This window comes from Phocoena phocoena, chromosome 4 (assembly GCF_963924675.1).
Source record: "Phocoena phocoena chromosome 4, mPhoPho1.1, whole genome shotgun sequence".
In the NCBI taxonomy this organism is placed as follows: Eukaryota; Metazoa; Chordata; class Mammalia; order Artiodactyla; family Phocoenidae; genus Phocoena; species Phocoena phocoena.
This window is the reverse complement of record NC_089222.1, coordinates 118430503-118452119: the sequence shown is the minus strand read 5'-3', so window position 1 is coordinate 118452119 and position 21617 is coordinate 118430503.

The window sequence follows — 21617 nt, the reverse complement described above, 5'->3', positions numbered from 1 at the left end:
ATTCTCTATGTATAGTATCATGTCATCTGCAAACAGTGACTGTGTTACTTCTTCTTTTCCAATTTGTATTCCTTTTATTTCTTTTTCTTCTCTAATTGTCATGGCTAGGACTTTGAAAACTATGTTGAATAATATTGGTGAAAGTGGGCAACCTCGTCTTGTTCCTGATCTTAGACCAAATGCTTTCAATTTTTCACCATCGATAATGATATTTGCTGTGGGTTTGTCATATATGGCCTTTATTATGTTGAAGTAGGTCCCCTCAGTGCCCACTTTCTGGAGAGTTTTTATCATAAATGGGTGTTGAATTTTGTCAAAACCTTTTTCTGCATCTATTGAGATGATCATATGGTTTTTATTCTTCAGTTTGTTAATATGGTGTATCACATTGATTGATTTGTGTATATTGAAGAATCCTTGCATCCCTGAGATAAATTCCACTTGATCATGGTGTATGATCCTTTCAATGTGTTGTTGGATTCTGTTTGCTAGTATTTTGTTGAAGATTTTTGCATCTATATTCATCAGTGAGTTTGGTCTGTAATTTTCTTTTTTTGTTGTATCTTTGTGTGGTTTTGGTATCAGGGTGATGGTGGCCTCGTAGAATGAGTTTGGGAGTGTTACTCCCTCTGCAATTTCTTGGAAGAGTTTGAGAAGGATGAGTGTTATTTCTTTTCTAAATGTTTGATAGAATTCACCTGTGAAGCCATCTGGTCTTGGACTTTTGTTTGTTAGAAGATTTTTTTTTTTTTGCGGTACATGGGCCTCTCACTGTTGTGGTCTCTCCTGTTGCAGAGCACAGGCTCTGGACACGCAGGCTCAGTGGCCATGGCTCACGGGCCCAGCCACTCCGTGGCATGTGGGATCTTCCTGGACCAGGGCACGAACACGCGTCCCCTGCATCGGCCGGTGGACTCTCAACAACTGCACCACCAAGGAAGCCCTGTTGGAAGATTTTTAATCACTCTCAGTTTCAGTACTTATGATTGGTCCATTCATATTTTCTATTTCTTCCTGGTTCAGTCTTGGAAAGTTATACCTTTCTAAGAATTTGTCCATTTCTTCCAGGTTGTCCATTTTATTGACATAGAGTTATTTGTAGTAATCTCTTATGATGCCTTGAATTTCTGTGGGATCTGTTGTAACTTCCCCTTTTTCATTTCTAATTTTATTGATTTGAATCCTCTCCCTCTTTTTCTTGATGAATCTGGCTAAAGGTTTATCAGTTTTGTTTATTTCTCAGAGAACCAGCTTTTAGTTTTATTGATCTTTGTTATTGTTTTCTTTGTTTCTATTTCATTTATTTCTGCTCTGATCTTTATGATTGCTTTCCTTCTATTAACTTTGGGTTTTGTTTGTTCTTCTTTCTCTAGCTCCTTTAGGTGTAATGTTATATTGTTTATTTGAGATTTTTCTTGTTTCTTGACGTAGGATTTTATTGTTATAAACTTCTATCTTAGAACTGCTTTTGCTGCATCCCATAGGCTTTAGATCATTGTGTTTTCATTGTCATTTGTCTCTAGGTATTTTCTGATTTCCTCTTTGATTTCTTCTGTGATCTCTGGTTATTTAGTAATGTATTGTTTAGTCTCTATGTGTTTGTGTTTTTTACATTTTTTTCCCCTGTAATTGATTTATAATCTCATAGCACTGTGTTCGGAAAAGATGCTTGATATGATTTCAGTTTTTTAAAATTTACCAAGGCTTGATTTGTGACCCAAATATTATGTATCCTGGAGAATGTTCCATGTGCACATGAGAAGAAAGTGTAATCTTCTGTTTTTGGATGGATTGTCCTATAAATATCAATTAAGTCCATCTTGTTTAATGTGTCATTTAAAGCTTTCCTTTCCTTATTAATTTTCTGTCTGGATGATCTTTCCATTGGTGTAAGTGAGGTGTTAAAATCCCTCACTATTATTGTGTTACTGTCAATTTCCTCTTTTATAGCTGTTAGTATTTGCCTTATGTATTTAGGTGCTCCTATGTTGGGTGCATATATATTTATAATTGTTATATCTTCTTCTTGGATTGATCCCTTGACCATTATGTAGTGTCCTTCCTTGTCTCTTGTAACATTCTTTATTTTAAAGTCTATTTTATCTGATATGAGTATTGCTACTCCAGCTTTCCTTTGATTTCCATTTGCATGGAATATCTTTTTCCATCCCCTCAGTTTCAGCCTGTATGTGTTCCTAGGTCTGAAGTGGGTGTCTTGTAGACAGCATATAGATGGGTCTTGTTTTTGTATCCATTCAGCAAGCCTGTGTCTTTTGGTTGAAGAATTTAATCCATTCACATTTAAGGTAATTATCACTATGTGTATTCCTATTACTATTTTCTTAATTGTTTTGAGTTTGTTTTTGTAGGTCCTTTTCTTCTCTTGTGTTTCCCACTTAGAGAAGTTCCTTTAGCATTTGTTGTAGACCTGGTTTGTTGGCGCTGAATTCCCTTAGCTTTTGCTTGTGTGTAAAGCTTTTGATTGTCTGTAAAGCTTTTGATTTCTCTGTTGAATCTGAATGAGATCCTTGCCAGGTGGAGTTATCTTGGTTGTCGGTTCTTCGCTTTCATCACTTTATATATATCATGCCATTCCCTTCTGGCTTTTAGAGTTTCTGCTGTGAAATCAGCTGTTAACCTTATGAGAGTTCCCTTGTATATTATTTGTCATGTTTCCCTTCTTGCTTTTAATAATTTTTCTTTGTGTTTAATTTTTGTCAGTTTGATTACTATGTGTTTTGGTGTGTTTCTCCTTGGGTTTATCCTGCCTGGGACTCTCTGTGCTTCCTGGACTTGGGTAGCTATTTCCTTTCCCATGTTAAGGAATTTTTCAACTATAATTTCTTCAAATATTTTCTTGGGTCCTTTCTCTCTTTCTTCTCCTTTTGGGACCCCTATAATGTGAATTTTGGTGCATTTAATGTTGTTCCAGAGGACTCTTAGGCTGTCTTCATTTCTTTTCATTTTATTTCCTTATTCTGTTCCTCAGCTGTGATTTTCACCATTCTGTCTTCCAGGTCACCTATCTGTTCTTCTGCCTTAGTTATTCTGTTATTGATTCCTTCTAGTGTATTTTTCATTTTAGTTATTGTATTATGCATCTCTGTTTGTTTGTTCTTTAATTCTTCTAAATCTTTGTTAAACATTTCTCACATCTTCTCAATCTTTTCCTCCATTCTTCTTCCGACGTCCTGGATCATCTTCACTATCATTATTCTGAATTATTCTTCTGGAAGGTTGCCTATCTCCACTTCATTTAGTTGTTTTTCTGGGGTTTTATCTTGTTCCTTCAACTGGTACATAGCCCTCTCCCTTTTCAACTTGTCTATCTTTCTGTGAATGTGGTTTTCATTCCACAGGCTGCAGGATTGTAAATCTTCTTGCTTTTGCTGTCTTCTCTCTGGTGGATGAGGTTATCTAAGAGGCTTGTGCCAACTTCCTGATGGGAGGAACTGATGATGAGTAAAGCTGGGTGTTGTTCTGGTGGGCAGAGCTCAGTAAAATTTTAATCTGCTTGTATCCTGATGGGTGGGGCTGAGTTCCCTCCCTCTTGCTTGTTTGGCCTGAAGCAACCCAGTACTGGAAGCTACAGGATCTTTGGTGGGGCTAATGGCAGACTCCAGGAGGGCTCATGCCAAGGAGTATTTACCAGAACTTCTGCTGTCAGTGTCCTTGTCCTCACGGTGAGCCACAGCCGTCTCCTACCTCTGTAGGAGACCTTCCAACACTAGCAGGTAAGTCTGATTCAGTCTCCTATGGAGTCAATGCTCCTTCCCTCTGGGTCCTGATGCACACATCACTTTATATGTGTCCTCCACGAGTGGAGTCTCTGTTTCCCTCAGTCCTGTCAAAGTCCTGCAGTCAAATCCTGTTAGCCTTCAAAGTCTGATTCTCTGGGAATTCCTCCTCCCATTGCTGCACCCCAGGTTTGGAAGCCTGATGTGGGGCTCAGAACCTTCACTCCAGTGGGTGGGCTTCTATGGTATAATTGTTCTCTAGTTTGTGAGTCATCCACCCAGATGTTATGAGATTTGATTTTATTATGATTGCACCCCTCCTACCATCTCATTGTAGCTTCTCCTTTGTCTTTGTATGTGGGGTCCAAAGTCACTTCTATGAAAATAGGGACAGAGATTTGACTTTGACTACAGCTACATCAATTTACACTTGTTGAGCCAGGTTCAACTGCTCTGTAGTATTCATTTTGTTGAATTTTTCCATTTTTTAAATATTTCCATCAGTGTTGAAACTAGGTTAAACATAGTAACCTTCCCAAGATGGTTATCCTTTTCCTCTTAATTTTTAAAATAATTGCTTCTGTTTTATCTTTTTTTTTCAATTGCAGATATGTCTTTCCAGAACTATCCTGTGTTCCTATTAACTGAAGTTTTCTTAGATGTATGTTGCATTTTGAGACTGCAAATTTGAATATCAATATAAACTAGAACCTCAAGACTGGAAGGGATCTTTAAAAGAAAATTAGTACATTCTTCTCTGGTCAGAATTATTTAGAACCACATCCTTCAAAGATTTGGACCACCTAAGTTCATATTCCTTGTATTCATCAGCATTCTCCAGAGAAACAAAACCAATATAAATGAATGTATTATATGGAATTGGCTCACATGATTCTGGAAGCTGATGAGTCCAAAATCTTCAGAGGTAATGTCCAGTTCAAAGACCATCAGGCAAGAAGAGTCGATGGGCCAATTTGAAGGCTCGTAGGTAGGAGAATTCTCTCTTACTGGGGGAAGGGTCAGCATTTTGTTTTGTTCAGGCTTTCAATTGACTGTATGAGGCCCACCTACTTTATGGAGAGCAATCTACTTTACTCAGTCTGCAAATTTAAATGTTAACCTCATCTAAATCACCCCTACCAAAACACCTAGAATAATGTTTGACAAAATATTGAGGCCCCTGTGGCCCGTCAAGTTGACACACAAAATTACTCCTCACATTTCTCATTCTTCAAATGAAGATTTGAGATCTGGTGAACTATAGAGTTATTCTAAAGATACAAGTAACCACACATAAAATTGGAACCAGTGATGTGCTGATAAATGTTTACAAATCAGATCTCCAAAAGAGAAAAAAGATAGGAAAAAAAAGTTTGGGTGTAGCACTTACTAATTTCCATGGTGGAAATGAGAATAGTGATGGGAAGGAAAAAAGAATAAAAAGCAAGAGGGGTTTTACAAAAATGAAATGTGCCCTGAACTGAGCAATGTAATCAAAGCAACTTCCTGCACCTAGGGAACAAAAAGAAGAAAAAGGCTATGTCTGAAGTCATTTACTCAGCCTGCATTAAGTGATAAATTACATCACTTTAAGGGGTCTGACATTAAGACCTCAAATCAGAGATAGGAATCCAGCTGGGTAATTCTTACTGTTAGAAGAATTGGGGTCAGTTCAACTTACAGGATACATTAAAGTTTTCTCATTAAACAATTTTTTTTTAAAATAAGAAACAACTTTAGTCTCTGTAAGTGTGACTTAACATATCACTCACCCCAGATTCAATCAGATAGAATCGAGGTTGGTTCATGGGCCCTGGAAATTGGGCCTAAGCAGCTTCTTTAAGGTAGGCAAGCCAGCTGTCATGGCCTCTGAATTTACTACTAGGGAAATAGACACAAAACAGTTTACTTTCAATTATAAATTTTAAGACATTAGAACTAAAAACTGGGAAAAGTATTCCAATTTTAAACATTCTACTTTAAAGTGCCTTTGCTCAAATTCTAAATCATTAGATTTCATACTGAAAGTGAGAATGAATGTTACAGATTTGAGAACCAGTTCTGTTGATGCTTGAAATTTATATGATTAAATAGCCCACACATGCAAATTTTCATATACAAAATTTATAGTAATCCACATCAAATAAAGAATCACAGAATTTTCTTGAACTATTCTTATTCCTAGAAGTTCTCCTCACATACAAATGTTGCAATCTGGAAATGATTCTGGAAAAGTTTCTTGAGTTAAAAGAGCTAGAAGTCTGTTTAAAAAAAAAAAAACAGATAAACAACTTCTTATGTAACTGTTCTAGAATCAGTTGTTCTGTGTTTGTATTCCAAGAAGCATCCTGTGATTTGAACATTTCTTCTCCCAAAGCAGAGTATTATTTCCTTGCCCATATGTGCTTAGAGATGCTAGTGAATTAGTAGATCTGTGGCTCTACCAATATCATTACCAGCAAATTCTTGTTAGATCTGTGAATTTGTGGGCCCACCTAAGACCTACTGAATCAGAAACCAGGGGGTGGGACCCAGCAGTGACTTAAGCCCTTCAGGTGATTTATATGCATGATAAAGTTTGAGAATCACTGCACTAGGTGATACTTTTCCTTTGTAAGACCAATGCCCTAGAGCAACCAGTTTCTCATTCCCCTCTCAAAAGGCAATACTGAGAGCAAAACTGAATTTGTGAGGGAAGAAGAGTTCTGTTTCAGTGAGGAGTCAGGTTATATACCTTCACCTAATCCCTTACCACTTGCTCTTTCTCTCTTCCAACCAAACAAGTCATTCTTAGCACCCCAGACTTGAAGGATGATGAACTACTGTGATGTCATTTCTCCCGAAGGGTTTACAGGATTCAGCAAATAATTGTACTCACAGTTATGATTTATTGCAGTGAAAGGATGCAAAGCACAATCAGCAAAGAGAAAAGGCATCTGGAGCCAAGTATGGAGGAAACCAGGTACAAACTTCCAAAGTCCTCTCCCAGGGGAGCCACCCAGGATGCACTCAATTCTGGTAGCAACTAGTTGCAACAATACAAGTGAAGTGTTGTCAACCAGGGAAGCTCATTAGAGACCCATTGCTCAGGGTTTTTACTGGGGGCTGATCATGTAGGCACCCTCTGTCTAGCATCTACCAAAATTCCAGACTCCCAGAAAGAAATCAGGTGCTCATAATAAACCATTGTTTGTATAAGCAGTTAGGCATGATGGGCCACTCTTATCAGTTTGGGGAATGGTGGGAACACTCCCCCAGTTCAAGTTTCAGATGCCAGCTAAGGGCCGACTGTGTAAGCATGCAATTCAAAGGGTAACAGTCAGGCCTGTTATGTCAGCTATTTCCTACACCTCCTTTCTGTTTCCTTTATCTGTAAAATGGTAAAGAGGACCTATTTTATATGTTTGTTATAAAGATTAAATGAGATAATCTATGTAAAACATGTAGAACTCTGACTGACTCAGAATGATCCCTTAATAAATGTTAGCTAAAGTTGATATAATTTGTGTTGAAGAAGACACCCAGACACCAGAACCAGATGTTAGCAGTTGAGAGTGGATCATGGTTAATCCTTTTCTCTTCCCGGTGTTCACTACATTGTCCAGCACACAGAAGGTGCTCTTTAAGTATTTGATGAGGATGGTAGTGATTTCTACCCTCTGTCATCTGAAAGAAATGCACAACCTAAAAGTTGATAGTTATGTTTTATTCAGCAGACAAAACTGAGGACTTAAGCCTGGGACACAGCATCTCAGATAGCTCTGAGAGACTGCTCTGAAGAGACAAGGGAGGGAAGCCAGGATATATAGGAGTTTTTGCAACAAAGACCAGGTAGTCAGAACATCAAAAGATTACTGTTAAAGAAAACCAGACATCTCAAGTTAAGGGATTTAGTGCTTTTCTATGTATGGGAAGATGCAAGAGTCTGGGCTCACTAAAATCATTCCTTTGATATGCACCTCGGCTCTCTGGGGCCAGTAACCTATGCTTTCTCATCCTGAGTCTCCTCAGGGTGCATCATTGGGGGTGACTGCAGAGGCTGCTGGCTTGATGGCAGGCATCCTGTTTCCATCCTGAGTTTCCTCAGGGCTCACGGTCAGGGTGGCTGTAATGTGATGGCTTGATGGCTGCAACATCCTTTGCTTACTGATGTGGCAGACAACATTTTTTTCATTGACACCTCCAAACTAATCCCTGTTTTACCTTTCAAGTCCCACCATGTGGACTTTCTTATAATACTTAGTCTTGAGTTAGTCTCTGGAATGCTCCACTATGTAGAAGACTTACTATGCATGGTCACCAACAATGGACTTCTCTCCAAAGTTATACACAAGAATATATATATATATATATATATATATATATATATATATATATATATATTTGTCTTGAATCTTCTACCTCTCGCTATATTTGACACCTAAAGCCTTTCTGAGATCAGATTCCAGGACAGGATATTGCCTTTCTCTCACCTGAAAATTTCTAAATTCTAAAACTGAGATGATCATCATCATTTCTAAAAGATCCCCTTTTGTTTCTGTTATTCATACCATCATTTACAAGTGTTCAGATTTGCAATTTTGGGGTTGTTTTGAATTCTTGTCTGCGTAAAGTCACCAAGTCTGGCTTACTGCTTACTGTATAGAGCTCTCCTAATTTTCGGTTGTTACTGACTGTCATATTGTAAAACTTCTTCAGGGCAAAACCCTTCAACTGGTAGTTCTGTTGTATAGCATTCTTACATTTTAGCACATCTTGCATACACCATCTTGAATGGGGTGTGTGATCATCACAAAATCCCTTAGTCATTACAGGCATACCTTGTTTTACTGCACTTTGCTTTATTGCACTTCACAGATAATTGCATTTTTACAAATTGAAGGTTTGTGGCAACCCTGTGTCGAGCAAGCCTATTGGTACCATTTTTTGAGCAGCATTTTCTCGCTTTGTGTCTCTGTGTCACATTTTGGTAATTTGAGCAAAAATTCAAACTTTTTCCTCATTATGATATTCGTTATGGTGATCTGTGATCATTGATCTTTGCTGTTACTATTGTAATTGTTTTGGGGCTCCATGAACCGTGCCCATGTGAGAGGGCGGACTTCATCGATTGTCAAAATGACAACAAAGGATTTAGAATATTACATAAACTTAGTTGATAAAGCAAAGGCTGCATTTGAGAGGATTGACCCCAACTTTGAAAGAAGTTCTACTGTGGGTAAAATGCTATCAAACAGCGTTGCATGCTACAGAGAAATCGTTCCTAAAAGGAAGAGCCAATCAGTGAGGCAAACGTCATTATTGTCTTATTTTAAGAAATCGCCACAGACCCCAGTCTTCAGCAACTACCACCATGATCAGTCAGCAGCATGAACACTGAGGCAAGACCCTCCACCAGCCAAAAGACTGTGACTTGTGGAAGGCTCAGATGATGCTTAGCATTGTTTAATAATAAAGTATTTTTAAATTAAGGTCTGTACATTGTTTTTTAGACATAATGCTATGGCACACTTAATAGATTACAGTATAGTGTAAACATAACTTTTATATGCACTTATAGCCCAAAATTGTGTGACTCATTTTCTTGCCATATTTGCCTTACTGCGGTGGTCTGGAACCAAACCTGCAATCTCTCTGAGGTCTGACTGCACTAAAAATATCTACTGAGGGTCAAAACTGTATATTAAGTAAATTTTAACTCTTTGTCCTATACTTAATATCCACATTATTTTTTTCTAAAAATTCCCTACATTCAGCCAAGAAAAGCCCCTTATGCCATCTGCGAACAAGATATTCTCTCAACCAGTTTAGTCCAATAGTTTCTTCTGGGCCCAACTTCCAGTCCCTTTAAGTCTTCTCCAACATCAAGTTTTCAAAGAAAGCTAGTGACTTCGTAGCGTATTTTCCTTAGGAGAGCAGGCTAGCAATTTCAGAGGAAGGACATATAAAGTAAAAGCCAAATCACAAGTTAGGATTTTAGATGCTAGTTATAAGTCATGGATCAGGGAGGAGTAGCCTCTGAAGTGCTTTGTTTAACCAGTTACCAGGGCTCAAGGCAGAGGCTGGCTGGGAGAGCTCAGTGTGGATGATGAGTGGCCGCATCTGACTGGGGGTGTGGCTTCAAAGACCAGCCTATGGCCTGATGAAGGGGCTACAAAAAGCATGCTGTTCTGCTTCTCCATTCAACCTTCTCTCAACAGCCAAGTAAAGCGTGCACTACACTAACACAGTGAGTAGGAAGAGGACTGACAGGGGTCCTTGAAAGACCAACTCACTCAATTTTAGACGCAAGGAACATGAAACACAGAGAGCTCAAGTGATGGCAGCCCTCCCACTGGCCACACTGACTATTTTGTGAGAATTTTAAGATAAGATAAGACCTATCTTATTCAGGATACTTTACTTCCCCTAGCCAGACATTTTCACCACAACTATAGAAATGTATGACAACAGTGCACAGCACAGCATGACCAGCGTGGAGTCTGCAACAGCCCTGATCTGCAGAGCTGGGGTGAGAACATGGGCTTTTTTAGATTCAGACCACTGCACGTGCACCATGATGTCTCCCCATTGTGCTATTGCTGCCCTGGGATGTTTTTAATTGCCCATTTCTGCAAAGTTTTGTAAAAAGCCCTCCAATTGAGTGTAAGTTACTAGTGAAAGGGAATCATTTCTTCCATTTTCCTTGGCTTCCCCGTAGTGGCATTATGCTGTCAGCCCTCAGTAAATGTGTCTTGTGTATATACTGCCTACAATGTTATTAGGCCTCAGAGGCTGTTCGTCAACCATTTGGCAACATTGCCCTCCAGGGCTGTTCCCTTCCTGCATGGTTCTTATTCTTATTAACGGTAGCAGCATTAATGAATGGGTATGTAGTTAACAGAGGAAATGCTCTCAAGCTTCAGCAGATGGTTTGCTTTTGCTTCTCATTTTTTGTCCCTTGTAAGCTGACCATCCTCAGAGTCCATCTCTGTCCAATCATTAGCTGAGTACTGCAGATTCTTTCCACCACGTGTCTGTAAGGCCAAATGACCCGAGGCAGGGGAACGCAATCAGACTCACAGGTTGCATCCACACACCCAGTTCTCAGAATTGACCTGGAGCTCCCACCCACCCAGTTCCAGGAACTGACCTGGGGACTTTCCACCCAGCCCAGCCTTCCCGCCTTTCAAGGGGCAGGACTACCGGTCCCAAGACTGATGCAACCGGCACCAGATATTGCCACGATACCCGAAGAGACCACCAAATAAGGACTACCCTGCGCCCTCGCGGATTTACCACACCCCTTTCCCTTCTTCCCCTATAAATTCTGCCCAAACCGTCGCCCGGGCGCGACTTCTCTGGCCCCTTTCTCTCGGAGCAGTGAACCTCGCCAGGGAGCGTTCCCAAATAAAGCTTGTTTAAGCTCTCCTCCGTCTTTGGTGCCGTTCCTTACAGTGTCTTTCTCATTGGCTCCTTTAATCCCGTTTTCACTACCATCACATTTGAAGCCCATTCTTTTTTTCCCCTTAGAAAAGTTCATTCACTGTTGCACTAGTAAATCAAAGTAGATTAGAGAGGGAATCGGAAGACCCAGTCTAAACTTGATTGTGACACTGCTCATGATGTGACTTTCAGCAAGTCATTTACTTACAGTTTCTTTACTATTCAAATGACCTGACTTAAATAATTCTAGGGTCACCCCCAGACCTTTCCGCCTACTGATCTCTGCCTGAAACACATTACTCCATCTTTCTGTCTCTCTCTCTCCCTCTGTCTCTCTCTCTCTTTTCTTTCTTTTTTAGTTTGTACACTCCCCTGTTTTCTCATTCCTGTATTTTATCTTGTTTATTTTTATATTTTATTTGAAGTATAGTTGATTTACAATGTTGTGTTAATTTCTGCTGTACAGCAGAGTAATTCAGTTATACATATGTATTCTTTTCCATTATGGCTTATCACAGGGTATTAAATATTGTCCCCTGTGCTATACAGTAAGAACCTGTTGTTTATCCATTCTGTATACACTAGTTTGCATCTGCTTACCTCAAACTCCCAATCCGTCCCTCCCCCACTCCACCTACCCTTGGCAACCACAAGTCTGTTCTTTACGTCTATCTGTTTCTGTTTCATAGATATGTTCATTTGTGTCATATTTTAGATTCCACATGTAAGTGATATCATATGGTATTTGTCTTTCTTTTTCTGACTCACCTCACTTAGTATGACTCTTGACTACTTACCCCCAATCACAACTTAACCTAGTTTCCTGCTCTAGACAACCTACCGCAACCTCTCAGATTGTGAGTGGGTGTCATGTTACACCTCATACTTACCTCAATTATACTGCTCCATTTATTCATCCAGCAACAATTGGGTCTTTACCATGTGTGAAGCACTCGCTGGCTTCTTGAGATAATTCCTATGAACAAGAAGACTGGATTCCATGCCTGTTCCTCACATTGTGAATGTTGCTTTGTATATTTGTGTTTTTGTTTTCTGAAGTGAACAGTAATTACTTTGAAGGCAAGACTATGCCGTATTTACTGTATGTGTAGCACCTCACCAAATCTTAATAAATGTTTTCTAAATGAGTAATCAAAGCTCCTTCCAATTCATGATTTGAGACAGTTTTGAATCCAAGAGCTCTGGATTTTGCCTTTCATTATGGACAGATGTCTTTGGCACCAGTGGTTTAAATAAACCGATAAATAAAGAAAAAATTGTTTGAACAAACATAGAAACAAACAAAACAAAACAAACAAATAATGAAAAATGAAGAATTCACATTAATCTACATGCAATAAAAAAAATTCAAGAGGCTGTGTTCAATAGTAGCATCTACGCCCTAAGAACCAAAAACCAGTTGGTTTTGCTCTTTGTACACATCAATCACCAAGCCCAGCACTGCATTTACATGGGCAATTTCAACATGGTTTTGCAACATATATGCTAATAAAAATTGTGTTGAACTAAAACATTTACAAAATTTAAAGAGAAATTCCCAATTGCACAAATGTCTTCATTTTCTTTTATTTGCGTTTTAAAACTGTTTAAAGACCTCTAGCACTAACATTTACATCATGACACAGACAGAGTTAGTTTATTCACTTTGAGATGCCTCAGGTCCAGGGTAAATAATAAAATTGAACTTTACTACTCAAATATTTCTTTTCAACTCAGCATTTTATTTTATATTTAAATAATTGCACTGATGATCATTTGCAGCCATGAAGCATTTGCTGTGTGTTTCCCTTAAAGGCCACTGGATGGCAGTGCTATATCATAATATCAGCATCATTTTGTTCGGTTGGGTTGGTTATTCTTTCTGTTTTTATCTTTCCTAAGTGTAGAACAAGCAGTTTTTTGAAGAGCAAAAAGTTAAAGGGACTTTTTAGAATAAAGATCAACAGCCAAAATTTTTTAAAAAATATAACTGAGTATAATTAAATCCCATCTACTTGCAATTAAAAAATTACCATATATTTCCTTTCTCAGTTCTAGATTTCTTCATAGTGGTCAAGAATACAAGCTTTATAATTAAACAGATATGAGATTTTTTTTTTCTTTAGAAACAACCAAGAATTTTTATTTTAGGTAAGCTTCTAAGTCTCCTTAAACTTTTGTTTTCAAGTGTAAACATTTATTATAGCACCTATCCTTATCGTGCATTAAGTGAGAGGATGCTTGCCAAGGGTTTAGGCTATATTGTTCTCAATATATGCTAGCTATAATAATGGAATAAGATAATTTATTATTATTATTGGTAATAAATCAACTACACTTTAATATGAATATATAAATAATATTTTATTATTAGGTTCAGGATCTTGGCAGTTTGGAAAGAATTGAAATAAAAAGTCTTCACTTTGAACTTAAGGAGGAAGAGAGAAAGAAAAGTAAGAAAACCAAAGAGAAAAAAGGGACAATCCAATAGGTTTTTGCAATTCTCTTGAAAAATACAGAATACACACACACACACACAAATGCTCTTGCAGTGACATGCTGTGAAAAAAAAAACATATCATTTTTAGAGTACTCAAGACCAGAGTTGGGATACTGATTCTGCTGTTTCCCAGCTATAAGACTATGCATTCATTACTTTACCTCACTTAGTCTCAGTTTTGTTATTTGTAAATCAGAACTCATAATATAATACTTTTAGGGCTAATATGAGATAAAACAAGCTAATACAGGTAAAGTGCTTGACAGATAATACATATTCAAGTTTGTTATTTCTCTTCTTAGCAGAGTTTTATAAAAACCTACAAAGAAACTGCATATTAAAATTTGATCTTATTATTTTCCTGGGGCTTTAGCTCTGTCAGAAGTCTGTAAAACATACAGATCCAGAAATCCCTTATATGTTTCTTCATGTAAATGTTAATGTTACTGGTTTCTGTAATTTAAAACTTTTATTCAAACCCATAAATTATCTTTGATCTTCAACAGTTTTCTTTAAACTTCTATTCTCTGAGTAAGATGTTAATGAGTATTGGGATGATGAGGCAAGGCAGTATTAGGAATCAGAAAAGACATAGAGGATTAATTCACTAAATGGAAACGCAGTCACTGAATGATCTATGTTGAAAAAGATTATAAGACATGAACTCTTTCAAAGTGATGTCTGACAATTTGTTCCTGGTGGTTAAGAGAATTAAATTATGGACTAAAGAAAGTAGAAAAACAAATTGTGTCAAGACTAGTTGATCAATGTTGTCTAACAGGTGATATGAGTCATGGTAAAGAATACTAATAGTGGCAATATGAAAAATGTTCTGTGTGCCTACCCTTAATACATAAATAAAATTTCCATGGATTCGAGTCTGTGTGTTCACTGAGAGGAAAATAGTGTAGAATACTATTCCCATTTACAGAAGAAGATCTATGCCCAAGAAAAGATAAATCCTGGGATATTTATTTTCAACAACAGCATCTGCTACCTACTCATTGACCATATTTCTCTTCATTTTCAAAGAGAGCCATATATTTCAAAATGTTGGAAAAATTTATGCATCATATTGTCAAACCAATTCTCTTATCAACGAAGAGACTGAGGTCTTGAGAGAGGCCACCAGTTGTTCCTGGCTGCGCAGGTTCTTGGTAGCACAACTCGCCTAATTCCTAATCCAACGTTTCTCCCATTTTGGCATTCTGCCTCAAGCAAAATTAGATTCCCATTTCATTTATTTATTTACCTTTAACTAATCGAGATGCCTCCCTTTTTATAGCAGACCCTTTGTTTGCTGATGGTAAAAACAAGCAGAACATCAAGTGAAAGCCCACTTTATGAATCCCAATTCAAAGGACACCTTCACTGGACAGTGCTAGAGTTCTGGAGGGATTCCTGGTCCTTTTATTTATTATGTATTCAGGAGACAAGGGTGTCAACAACCTAAAATACCTTAAAAAGGCTATTTTAGCAGCTGCTGATCTTGAAAACCCAACTGAGGGAATAATGGAGTAACAGCCTGATCTAGGGGATAAATTGTGTGGAAAGTCAAACACATAACTGAACTGGTTGTCCTTTCAATCTCGCCTTTCGTTCTCAGGGATGGAAAGGTGTTTGGATGGCTCCATTCTGTTGCTCACTCCTGCTGGCCAAAGAGGCCAGGGCTTCTCATTAATTTAATGGGACTCTGCTAAGTCCGTACCATTCGCACCATGAAATGCACCATGGGCAGTGCTGTCATCCCGACTTATTACTGTCTGATCATTAAGGTGCTGCTCGACTTGGAACATCTCAAAGAATCCACTCTCTTTCAGTAGGCTTTGGATATTGGTATTTCAATATAGGAACAGCACATTTGAAATGTCAAATAATAAACAAAAACACATTAATGAGTTTTTTAAATCATTGCAGTCTTTTTTTAAAAAATTTTATTTATTTATTTTTATATAGCAGGTTCTTATTAGTTACGTATTTTATACATATTAGTGTATATATGTCAATCCCAATTTCCCAATTTCATCCCATCACCACCTGCCACTTTCCCCCTTTGGTGTCCATACATTTGTTCTCTACATCTGTGTCTCTATTTCATTCTTTTTAAAAAAAGGGATTTGTGGGAGGACATAATCCAAATGACATTAGAGTGTGGTTGAGAGACTGTGCTGTCTTCTTTTAAGGTTGTGGGCAACGTCCCTACTTTGCAGTTTACTGATTAAATGCTAATTTAAAAGAAACATAAAATATACCTATTCTCTTAGAAATTCCATTATAAATCAGACGAAAATATCCTGTGGAACTGGATGGTTAACCTTCTTATTTAAAGATGAGGAATGTGAGGCTTAGAGGAGTTGACTAATTGGGCACAGGTTACACGGCCAGTTAGAGTCAGGGGTGGAGGGAACTCAGATCCTGTAATTCCTCAGCTGGCACCAAACTTTTCACTAGACCAAGTGGCTCTTAGTTGGACCTATTTTGAGGTTGGTTCATCTGGGAGATTGAAGGAATAAGAAAAATTGCTTTCAGATTGTACAATTTTTTCGGGGATGGGGCGGGTAGGTGGAGAAAACCTAGTCTGACCCTGTTTTATAAAGAGGATGCCATTTAAAACTGCCATGGGTTGGATACAATGGAAAGGTCTGGAACAGTGGAAAGATCATGATGGGGCCCCCCTCTGATGGGGCTTCTAATAGGCAACCTCAGATTTGTTTGGCGGGGCTGATGGGGGTAAGTGAGGTGGGCCCGTGGTTACTGGGTTGCTTAATATTTAGTTTCCTCAAGTATAAATAGAAACAAAAACATAGGCCTCAGAATGGTTGTTTAAGGGCTAAATTGGGTAGAATACGTAAAGCATCTAGCAGAATGATCCACTCGTATTTGGTGTTTAATAAACATTAAAACTAATTTACCAGCCTTCTAAGGCAATTCACCATTTAAACTTAAATCTGAGATTAAAACCAGGCATGGGGTAAGCAAGAAGTGAGGGAGGTTCTGAGTCTGGTATGTACTACAGTTTGACAAATGAACCACAGAACTTAAAAAATATAAGGAGATGTCAGTGTTCTCATTTAGTTTGTCCAGAAAATAACATGCCTTTTAATAATTTAACAAATCATAAGGCCACCTAAGTCCGTGTTTCCTAAACATTCAACCTAACTTTGGTACATCTCAATCTTAGCAGTTACTAGAATGTAATAGGAACAACTAAGGAGGCATGGAAAACAGCCTTCTGAAAGCAGTGCATTGTGACTGACAAAAGTTATCTTATTACAGTATATCTTTTTTCCTTTTGTGCTGTAGTTTGGAGGTGAGACAATTCTCATTTATCCTGTGATTGCATTTTCTGCATATTATTGATCTGAGGCAAATGGCATTCAATGGAGAGAGTGATTTCCTAGGCTTTTGTCCTTTCATGTACCAGTAAAATACATCAAATGAGCAATTTTCAGATCTCTCTGATTGTTATTCTTCCCACAGTTTTGCCATGTGGATGGACACAGAGAGCAAGGGCTCCACTGGTCCTAAGAGAATTGATAGCAATATATTCTCAATTAAATGTAGGCCAGCTTGCCTACCCAGTAGTCATGAAGTTCTTGAGAAATATCACCGAATAAGACATAGGCGTCCTCAGGGGGCTCACAACTTAGTATTTGTTTATTAAGCTGCTACAGCAATTTACAGAGCTGACGTTTTAGGCAAGAAAATGAAAGAGAATCTACAAACCTGTGTTGGTAAAGAAGCAGATTTCCTGCTTTTAAAGAGCAATTCCATATACAAATGCTTGCTGCAATGTAGCCAACAGAAGCCTATTGGAATAGTGAATATTTCAAGCCGAAGGAGTTTGAGAAAACAAGAGAAGCAGGAAGGTCATCTGACCTCCCCTAACCCATCATACTCCTGTATGACTGTCTACTCTTGGTAAAACCTAGCATGAAATACTCAGGTCTGTTTCTTTGAGTCTTCTTCTTGTCATGAAGGATCCCATGTGATGTCAAACTTAGATTACATACATTTGTATCTTTTTCTCCTGTTAATCTGTCTTGGTCAGTTTAATTTTCAGACCCAGCCAGAGACCCTGAGAGGGTGGAGGGACACTTTCTCCTCCCCAACAGTTTCTCCATTTTTCTTTTACAATTTCTTCCTCCCTCCCTCCCTCCCTCCCTCCCTCCCTCCCTCCCTCCCTTCCTCCCTCCCTTCCTCCCTTCCTTCCTTCCTTCTGTTACTGAACCAAACTTGGGTCATGTCAGCTCACCAGCACGCAGTAAAGCCAATCTGCAGACACCGGGTTGTGATGAAGGAAAGTGCAGCTGTGGCGCCTATAAGGAGTCAGAACAGCTAGTGCTCCAAAAACCCAAACTCCCTGATGGGTTTCAGGAAAACCTTTTTAAGGGCAAGGTGAGGGAGTGGGGTCCCAGGGTGTGAGATCAGCTCACACAGTTCTCTGATTGGTTGATGGTGAGGTAACAGGGCAGTGTCACAGGGGTTAACATGATCAATCCGTAGGCTCCAGTAGGTCTGAGGGCTACTTGCTCTCGGTTTTCAAGTTGTTAATTTCTTCCATTTAGTGGGGGTTTTAGCATCTCTAAAACAACTCAGAAAATGTGCATCAGATACTATTATCTAGGTACTTCAGAGAGGAGCTAAAGCAGAGGATATGGGGGAGGGGTCTGTCCTGGAAAGTCCCCATAGGTTCCTTCTCGGTTATGCTTCCTTCCTTCCTTCACTGTTCAACAACCCTTAATGATTATTATCCAGGGCCTGAAAAGTCACAAATGGATTATACCTGCTTTTGTGTAAGGTGAGAGACGAGATATATGTTAGATGTTTCAAGGGAGCAGCCACTAAGGGCAATAGGGATGTAAAGAAAGAGCGGATGAAAACTTGAGTACTTTACAAATTGGGAACAAAAGTGGACTATTTAACCTTAAAACTTTTACTTCTAGAGTCTTGACATAGCTTCACTTTTGAACCTCTATTAGTGGTAATTGTGAACAGATTAAGTATATTCAACTTCCTACTCATGTGTGAAGTGATGTGCTAGGAACATCAAGAAGAAAGCATTTTGAAGAAGAAGACATGTTTGGGGTGGGCCTTTGTGGGGAGAAAAATCCTTCTTCCACCTTCCTAGGTTCAAGGCTGGGGCCCAAAAGAGCAAACTGATTAAACACAGACTAACAAGAAAAAATAGTTTTAAATACCTCTAGGTGCATGAGAATTCATAAAGACAAATTTGGCTCTAGGAGGCTGTCAGATGCTTGAGGCTTATATACCAACTTAGGTTAAACAAAGGAAGAAGGGTTTGGGGCTGCTGGTGAGGGAGGCAAGTTATGAGGAGGGGAGTGAGGGAGATGTCTGGTAAATAAGGGGCCTATTTTTATGCAGATAAGAGTCTCTGGGGTGGTGAGTTTTCTCCTGGAAGTAGCTCTCTTTCTGGTTTGGAGACATCTCTACAAACAGAAATTTCCTTTATAAATGTAAATTTCCTTTACAAAAGGGGAAGTTCATACTTTATTTTTTCTGGAAGTTAGGGGGAGGCAAAGAGCTTTCTCTGTGTCTGCTGGTTCTCAACTGTCTTGAGTTCCAAATAATCCATATGCCAAAGAGACATATTTTGAGATAGAATATAATGGTATTCTTCACCTTGAATAAACTATAGGATTCAGTTAGGTGGAGAAGACTATCAAGGAATTCTCAAGCAGAGATAATATCATAAGCAAAAAAAGAAATGTATGAAAGCATACAGGTCATTTGAAAGAAGAACTCTATTTAACAGTGTAGGACATATTAAACAGATGAAATAAGAGTGAGACCACGTTTCTCTTCAAAAGGATAAGGATGGGATGCGGGCCACACAAGTTACAAGGATGATAATGTGTTTGCATGAAGGAGATTTAATACTCCTTGGTGTTTAAAAAGAAATTACAGTTGAAAGATTTGCTATTACTTAAAAAGGTCAGAGGTATTGGGATGAAAAACAAATGGGTGGAAAATGTGGTATCATTGTAACATTTGCAGTAGTATCAAAACAACAGTTGACAAATGTCCCAGCTGCTTAAGTGGTTTCATCAGAAGCACTTCTTCAAAATGTCCTCTGTTTTCTGAGATGGATGGGGTTTGGTGTGGCAGGCAGGGAGTGGCAAACTCAAGTAAGGTTGGAAGGTTAGGCTGGGGTCACAGGCTTTGAAGGTGATTCTCAGGATTTCTAACTTTCTTCTGTAGGTGGATGAATGGGATGATCGATGAGTGTTCTAGAAAGGTCATTCAGGCTGAGGTTTGGATTGGACTGAGAAGGAGCCTACTAGCAAGGAGGTCCATGGGTAAGTTATAGAAGCCCCTGCAAAGAGCAATGAAGGCCGGAGTAGCAATCCCAGCAGGGTTAGAGCAGAGCAAGTAGTGGATCCTGAACATATTGCAGAATTAGGGCTGCCAAGTTGGGACATGGGTGTTGAGGCAGTGGAGAGAGTCAAAAGAATTTTCTGGCTCTTGGTACCAATAGCAATAAAAATGGGGGTCATGTTCTAATAGTTTCTTTTCATAAGCAATAACTTCTAAAATGCTTTTCAGAATTGTTTCTAATTTAGTGAATGAAAATAGGAAAGAACAAGGAAGGCGAATTAAAACTCATTGAGGCTACAGGGTCACAAAGCAGAAGGGAAGGAAGTGATGGGAAATAAAAACATCAAAATTTGATTGAAGTAATAGATTATGTAAACATTTTGAGTTTGATCTCATTATATCAGAGATTTGACAATGAAAGGGAATTTTACTAAGTGGAATACAGTAAGATCCTTTAAAACAATGATGTGGGACAAACATTTAGAAGTATTAGGGCATTAGAAGGTTAGTATAAGCAACCAAAGGGTGAAAGATTTGAGGCTTACCTCTGCTTTTTCCACAGAACTATCTCTCAAAATTGCCATTAGTTCCTATTATTTTTACACTTAAGTTTCTATTTTGAAGTTATTTTTAATATTAATGACATATCATTAATAAAGTGGTTATTTTTCTTCAGTTACATGCTTCAGTAGAAATTGTTGATTGTATATTTGTTTGGGAGCTGAATGTTTTCAAATAAAACGATTTCTCCAAATTTTACTGGGAAATAATTTAAGAAGTTCCAATATAAAAATTCACCGTATGGTAGCATTTACAGAACCTATCAGATCCACACGTTGTGAACAGTGTGTTTACTCTACCAGTTGGGTGTCGCCTGGGCCTGCAGTAGTATATGCCAGCATCTAGGTGTGGGAGGGGCAGGAATAATAGCGCTGTAGGATAGGTGAATTTTATCTCTACACTCTTACACTCTTGGGGTTTTTTTGGCTGGTCCCGAGAGTTAAATTGACATAAGATAGATCAACAGGAGAAATGTGTACAAATTTATTTAATGCAAGTTTTACATGACATGGCAGCCTTCATAAGGAATGAAAACACGAAGAAATGGGTGTTTGCTGCTTGCTTTTGTATTAGGTTGCTTTTGTAATAGGTTCAACAAAGAGAGGCAATTGTGGAAAAGTGACTGAATTATGTGGGGAAGCTAAAGGAAGAGAAGTATTTTAACAAAGTCTATTTGTATAGAACTCTCCAGGTCTCAACTTCTTATCCTTGATGATAAGAGCATTACTTTCTTTCTGGTACCAGGAGGACATCTTTCACATGGGGATTTCATCTCCTGCTTTTTTTCTTAAAAGTCAGATAATTATTCTTGTATTTGCTGTTTTTTCAAGTGTCTTTAACTCAAAATAATCAACGTGACAGAGCAGCATATTTGGAGGGTCATGTTCTGAACTGCTTCAGTGCCTTGCCCCTGCCCCAGTTTGGTGAATATGCTCTGCTGTCCACCATCAGTCTAGGAGATAAGGGAATTCACAGGGTAATAGAGGATTTTTCATGGGTTCAGCAGACTGCAACGTGGAAGAGAATCATTTGGTGTGTGCATGTGTGTCTGAACA